Source organism: Polyodon spathula, chromosome 45 (genome assembly GCF_017654505.1).
Source record: "Polyodon spathula isolate WHYD16114869_AA chromosome 45, ASM1765450v1, whole genome shotgun sequence".
NCBI lineage: Eukaryota > Metazoa > Chordata > Actinopteri > Acipenseriformes > Polyodontidae > Polyodon > Polyodon spathula.
This window is the reverse complement of record NC_054578.1, coordinates 21,985-29,563: the sequence shown is the minus strand read 5'-3', so window position 1 is coordinate 29,563 and position 7,579 is coordinate 21,985.

Genomic DNA, 7,579 nt, shown 5'->3' with positions numbered 1-7,579 from the left:
ACACCTGGGCTTCAAGACTGTTTCTTATGTATAGCGCTACCCCTCCTCCTCTTCTGTCCTGCCTGTCTTTCCTATACAGTGTATACCCACAAATATTATATTCGTCCCCATCACTCTCAGATAACCACGTTTCTGTAACACCTATCACATCATAGTTACCTGTTAGTGCAGTAGCTTCAAGTTCTAGAATTTTGTTTCTGATACTTCTAGCATTTAGATAAATACATTTAATGGTTGTCTTACCTGAGTTGTTGTTCTTGTTTTGATGCGGTCTCCCTTCTGTTTTTTTGTTGATTTCTCCTCCCTTCCTTTCTAGTTTAGTTCCCTTTCTGCTCTCCTACTCTGCTTTTTAAGGTCTCTACACTGTAGTCTCTGTAGTCTGTTTGTGAGGCTGTTGTCTATCCCAGTCTATGTTTAGGAGCTCCTCTGGCATTCCTTAGTAATCTGCTCTCCTGGAATTGTATCATTGTCTTTACTTTTTGTACTGCCCTTGCTTTATTTGCCACAAACTTTCTCATATTATGGACACGTATTCTTAGTGGTTCTATTACCTGTAGGTTGTGTATCCTTGCTTCATTGTTTGTTAATACCAAGTCTAGACATATGCTGTGGCTAGTCAGGGCATTCACATTTGTGATAAGAAACAATCTTACACCAACTCTATCATTCCCATGTCTGAGGTCATGTGGTCCCTTACTTATTTTTTTGATGCCTGCATATTCGTTTTTATTTAGAGATTCATCAGAACTTGAGGGCTATAACAGACTCTCACTATTAAACCTTTATGTTTAATTTATTTTAATGTAATCCATATTGATTCATTGTTACCATTTCTGATCAGTATTTCCCATTCTAAGTCGTTTTTAATGTACATTGTGACCCCCCCCCCCTTATCATGTCTATCTTTCATAACTAACCTGTATCCTTCCATGTTAAACTCGTCTTCATCGTTTGGAGTTAACCAGGATTCTGTTATCCCTATATCATCACAGCTATCCACATTGACTAAGGCTTCTAATTCTAGACTAAGGCTTCTTGCATTTAAGTATAGGCATTTCAATTTGTGAACGTTGGCAACAATTTGGTTGCACTTTGTTGTTTGCTGTGTAGTTTGTAGTGTAGCTCCCCCTGGCTCCATCCTCCCCGCCCCCCAATTCGCTAGTTAAACTCTGCCTGATCTCTCAGTTAACTGTCTCCCCCAGTGCACTGGATCCTGTCCTGTTCAGATGCATCTCATCCCACCTGTACAGGCCATGCCTTTACCAGGTGATGCCCTCAGAACCCCTTGAGCTCCCCTGACTGACATCCTGCAAACCGCGCAGCCTTGATTAATCAGGGGAGACCTACTGACATGTTTTCATTGACTTTTTATACATTCGGCTATGTATGTATTTGTATTTATTGTGTTGATTTGTACATGCACTCCACAGTAACAGAGGCTGCCAGCCTGGTTTGCATGTGGGTCACTGTGGAATCTCTGCTGCAAGCAGAATGCATCTCTGTTAAGATTGTTGTTCTTAAGCCAAACTACCCAGGCCAGATTGTGTCTGGGCTGTGAAACAAGAACCTTAATATTTAAACATGTAATTCCATTTGATTGCATGCTGCTTGGAGGAGTCATATTTAAATAGAGGGTGTCCGTGCTGATGGACACCATAATGTGCTGCATTTTCAAGTAAAGCATTATGAAGTAAAAAAAGTTAAACAAAACACATCTGGGGCAAACTTGGCTCCAACTTTAATACTCATTTTGCTACTACAGTAGTCTTCCCGTATAGGAACACCACCTAAGAGAACACTTTGCCTAAGAGGAACACCCTTGTGGTGAAACAGATTTGTACCATTGTAAATGTTCTGGCTAAAGGAACAGTAACTTCACTTAATATCTTCTTGGCATGGAAAACGATTCGCTCAAAATGGATACAGTACTGGTTTGTTTTAAAAAGGGTCTTTTGGGGGGGGGGGGGGGGCTTGAGGGACACTGATTGGTTTATTCAACAGAACCGCCATCCTATCATGGAATTATTTTGTACTCTGATTTCCACAACCTCACCTCATCGCTACAAAATGACATCTAAACAAACAGCAAAATATGCCGCTGTTTTTCTTGCTTCACAAAGTTGTAAATTGTTAAGATTTCTTGAAAAAAAATGTAATCAGACACAAGGTGTTTCCGGTTCTTGTGAGTTGCTTCACTATTCTGTTAATTAATGTGCACGTCTTGTATATTGCTGCTGCATTTTTAACATGTGTAGGGGTGCTGTGTTAATTTAGTTTGACAGTTTATTAATGTTAAGTTAACCCTAAGTAACGCCCATTATTTTTGCCTCTGCCATTGTGATGGCCAGAAACACACTCACCAGCTATTTTCATAGTACATAGCAATTTAATTTTTTTGAGAGCATTTTTTTGTTTTAGTTTTATTAGCATTAGTTTGACTGTTACTTTATTATTATAGTTTATTAACATACACTTGCCTATTGCTTTTCTTTTACTTATTCTGTTCATGTCATCTGTTGATGCCCGTGTGTCATTCCAAGTAACACATAGGCCCCATGTATGTATTTATTTATTGATTCACATTGTGCCTGGTGGCTAACTCCTTCTTAAAGAACACTTCAGCTATTAGAACACCTCTTGCTTCCTGAGGGGTGTTCTCTTAGCTGGAGACTACTGTACTGCAAGGAAAATGTGTGTGTGTGTGTGTGTGGGGGGGGGGGGGGGGGGGGGGGGGCAACTCTGTTTAATGTATCCACGTTTACATAACATCTTTTCAGCCCTGGACCTTTGTTGTCTTTGCTCTTTTGTAGATAATGCATCTTTATTTGTCTGCTCCCCTTATTATGTCTTGCAGGGGTGTGCTGATACTCATTTTACAAGTAATTACCTTTAACCCACCTATTCTGTTCAGAATTTAGGTACATCTGTTATGTTTTGGGTCATATTGACCCGATGCAATTTCAAACTAATTTAAAGCTGTGATAAAACTTCTTTGACTGCCAGCCTGGGAGCTTCTCATTTTGGAGTGTCTTTACCAGTGAGATGCTGTTGCAATACTGACAGAGAAAATTAGGCTCTGCCTTGTAGATATATATTGTTTATTTTTTTGTTTATAAATAAAATAATGGTGCAGCCATTTTCAGAAATAATAATAATAATAAAACAAATTAAAACAAATTTAAAAAGTTTGTTTTCCTGCACAAAAATCTATATAGATAAATGCCAGGGGTCACAGTGACCCAAAACATTTATATGTGTACATGACCTGTTCTAAAAAATATATATATCTCAAAGATTCTGTTTTCTGTGTATAAGTTAATGACCCCATGTGGCAGGCTGGTGAGTGGATAGAGGCCCAGAGACAGACTGCAGTTAAAAAAATATATATACTTTTATTATAAATAAACACAAAATAAAAGTGCACAAGGGCAAAACAAAGATGTTTAAACACAAATAGAAAGAAAAAAAACAAAACTTACAAAAATAAGGTTTCCAGGCTGGGCAATGCCTTCACTGGATTCAAAATTTCAAAACCACAAACAACCAAAAACCCGCCAACCTGCTTCCTCAGCTCCCTCCTCCCAAATGAGAAGCAGAGGCCTCCTTTTATGTCAGGTGGCTGGGCGCTGATTGATCGTTAATTAACCTAATCAACTAATCAACCCCAGCCACCTGAACATAATAAACCCAGGCAGGTAGGGGAAATTAACCCCATCCCTGCCAATTTAAAAAGGGCAGAGCTTTGCTCTGCCACACCCCCACTTAGGAAAATATTATACAGAAAATGAAAAGAAAAATAGCATTTAAGCTAATTGGAAACTAGGGTCGGGTCAAATAGACCCGAAACCTAATAGGAGGGTTAAGAAGTTGGTAGGTATTAAATAAATCTGATATTAAAGTTTTGATTACAAAACAAGAAAATCTGCCCTTCCATCACCTTAACAACTGGATATAAAGCAATGGAAATGATCTGAGCGCTGAGTGTTTTTTTAAAGCCGAGTGAAAGCACGTTCTCCTCTCATCCGGGGCACTGATACTTTTACTGCTGTACTGAGAAAGTAAACTGATAATGAAACTATTTAGCAAAACTAGCAAATGCAGCTGATTTGTCCCATAAGTGCGACTGTTCCTTAAACCTCACTGAAGAGCTATCGCTGTGGACACTGGGATATGTATTTCTTTGAGTTTAATCAGACAATGTCTTGCCCAGGACTACAATCCCACACATGTCTATAGAAAGTGAAATACCAATGATATCATATCAAAATGTTAAAGAAAGGTCAAATATAAATTAGTTAAGCAGCACTGTAATGATTGTGAAACACGGGAGACCGAGGGACTGCTTTGTTCGGTGTTGAGTAATGACCGCGTGTTATTCCATTTATTAAATATCTAACAACTTTACATTCCTTATAGGTATTAGTCAGGGAATACGAGCATCAGCACACAATAAACAATGTGTATTCACAATACTGTGCTGACATATGATAAGCTAGATGAAGAAGTACCTTCTTCACTTTATATAGGGGTCATCTTCCTAGAATTTACAAGAATAATTTCTTAACATAGATTCACAGCGGTGCCTTCACATGACAGAAGTCATTTATTAGCCACAGTCTATAAAAGGTTTGATGGGAGGCAGGGCATTTGCTGTGTCAGCGTATACATATTGCAATGCCCTGTACAGGCTGAACCTTGCTGAATTGTATTTAAAAGATGTACTGATAGAAAATCATGTTGATGATGTTATTGCTGTTGTAGGGTATAAAAAGTTGACATAAAAAAAAAGAAATCAAACTTCTTTAACAAAAAATAAATTATCTTAACCTCTTTTGCTTATTCTGAAGGTTAGCTGCAGATTTTCACTCCTAACTACCCAGAAGGAATTTGATGTGCTAATCTTTCAGGCATGGGTCACTAGCAGCCTTCCAAGAAAGTGTACTACCCTGCAGACACACACCGTATCGAATCAGCGCTGTCAAGACTGCCCATGTGTTACAGCAGGTGTTAATGAAAGATAGAAGATCTGTCCATCTCTTCACATGCGCATCAGTCATACAACATCAAACACTTTTTAATGGCTGGGAGAATTCTAGGCTTATTCCTTATGCAAGAAAACTGGTAAATCAGCAGGATGATGTAGTTCACTGCAGGCATCTTTTGTTGGTTTGGAAACGAAATGTGAGCAAACCAAATTGAGTAGCAGTTCTATTATAGGGAAACAATTAGTAAACAGTAAATTAACTTTACCGGTGTGCAGCAGTTCATTAAAAAGTTGAGCAGTACCAGTGGGCAAGCCAATGCAGGTTTCCATTAACTGTCTCTGGTTAGGCATTTTACCTGGTCTAGCCGACCCACCATCCAGAACATGCAGGCAGCATATACTGAGCGCGAGAATGAAATAGCTCGGGCATACATGCACTTACAAAATAAAAGCAGGTGGATTCAGGTGGTTCTAGGCTGCATTTCTGGAATTCCCCCCAGGTAAGCTTGAATGCCAAAATAGTATAATACTTATTTTTTGTACAGAAGATGAGTCTTGTTTCTAAATCCTTCTCAAGGTTGCCCAGACTTGGGAAGGTTTGTTTGGTTTTATATTTTGTTGCACATATGCACGTTATCTTGATACACTGCAGCCATGAAGGGATGCACCTGATTGGCAATGATGTTCAGATATCCTGTGGCATTCAAATGTTGCTCCACTTTTATCAAGGGGCCCAATGTGTGCCATGAAAACACACCCCACACCATCACACCACCACCACCAGCCTGCAATGTTGACACGCAGCATGATGGATGCATGTACTCATGTGGTTTTCTCCATACCCTAGTCCTCCCATCAGCGTGAAACAGCAGGAACTGGGATTCATCAGACCAGGCAATGTTTTTCCAATCCTCCAGTGGCCAGTGTTTTTGTTCCTTAGCCCACTGCAACCACAGATTCTCGTGTTTTGCTGAAAGAAGTGGAGCTCTGTTAGGTCTTCAACTGCCATACCCCATTCTTGTCAAGGTACGATGAGTTGTGCATTCTTTTATGGGTCTTTCAGCATCAATGTTGTACTGGACTGTCAGTTGACTAACTGTAGCCCGTCTGTTGATCTGCATAATTTGTGTCAGTCTGCTTTGGTCTCTTTCATCAATGAACCGTTTTCGACCACTGGCCTGCCATTGGCTGGATGTCCTTTGGGTGGTGGACCATCCTTGATAAAACACGGGAAACTGTTGAGTGTGAAAAACCCAGCAGCGATGCAGTTCTTGACACACTCAAACCGGCGCACCTGGCACCTACTACCATGCCCCGTTCAATGGCACTTAAATCTTTTGTCTTGCCCATTTACCCTCTGAATGGCACACATACACAATCCATGTCTCAATTGTGTCAAGGCTTAAAAATCCTTCTTTAACCTGTCTCCCCTTCATCTACACTGACTGAAGTGGATTTAACAGGTTACATCAATAAGGGATCATAGCTTTCACCTGGAGTTTGAAGGGCGTCTGTTTTGAAATTGATCACACAGAAAGTCATTTCTAAAAAGTGATATGACTGCACAATGACATTTTACCACACTGTTATCATAATGCTGCAATTGTAAAAAAAAATTAAAAATACTATTTATACTTGTGTAATGGTACCATTGGATTTATATTATTATAATGCTACAATTGTAAACACATTGTTGTTTTGTTCTATTGAAATATAGTTCAGTTTCTTCATAAAATAAGTATGCATTTTTAAAAATTAAGAAAAATTATTTCAAACTTTCTAAATTGCTTATTTTGAGGTCTAAGAATGAATCATCTGCAAAAGAAATGCCAATTTGACATGGATAAAACTAAATGTACAGCTGGGTGGTTAATAGTAATAACAACAACACCACTGGCATGGTGCGATGATGATAGGAATGCAGAAGGGTCTGCTGTGGTTTCAGTTGGTTTAGTTTAGATGGAGCCTACTGTATTTAATTTCTTAATGCCATAAAGCACATATCGAGCTGTTGTATAGTAGACGTGGCCAGTTCTGCAAAATAACATTTTTTTCTTTTATTGTATAACTTTTAAATGAATTGCAATTACATTTAGTTTAGAACAAAACTGGCAATAAGTCAAGTTTTCTTTGAGAAACCTAAAAATTACACAGAACCCCATAATGCACAAAAAGTTTAGAGTCCTTACAATATCACTTTATATTTGCAAAATTAAATAACAAGTTTCATTTTTACATTGACTACACGCTGAATATTGATTTAATATACAGAAGTGTATAAGTGTATTAGAAAACCCCTTTGCTTCTGTTGTTTTGATTTCTTGTGCATATGAGGAAGACAGAATAACTAAAACAGAGGTCAGAGAACCACTGGCAAACTCAGACCACAACATGGTCTCATTTGATGTGCTTTTTGAAACCCCAAACCTAATGACTAAAGCGAAGGCTTACAATTTTAGAAAAGCAAACTAAGAAGGTATGAAATAGAGACTAACAGAAGTAGATTGGAGTAAAATAGAGAAAACATCCACAGAAAAAGGATGGCTATTCTTCAAAAATGTAGTACTAGAAGCACTAAACAATTACATCCCTAAA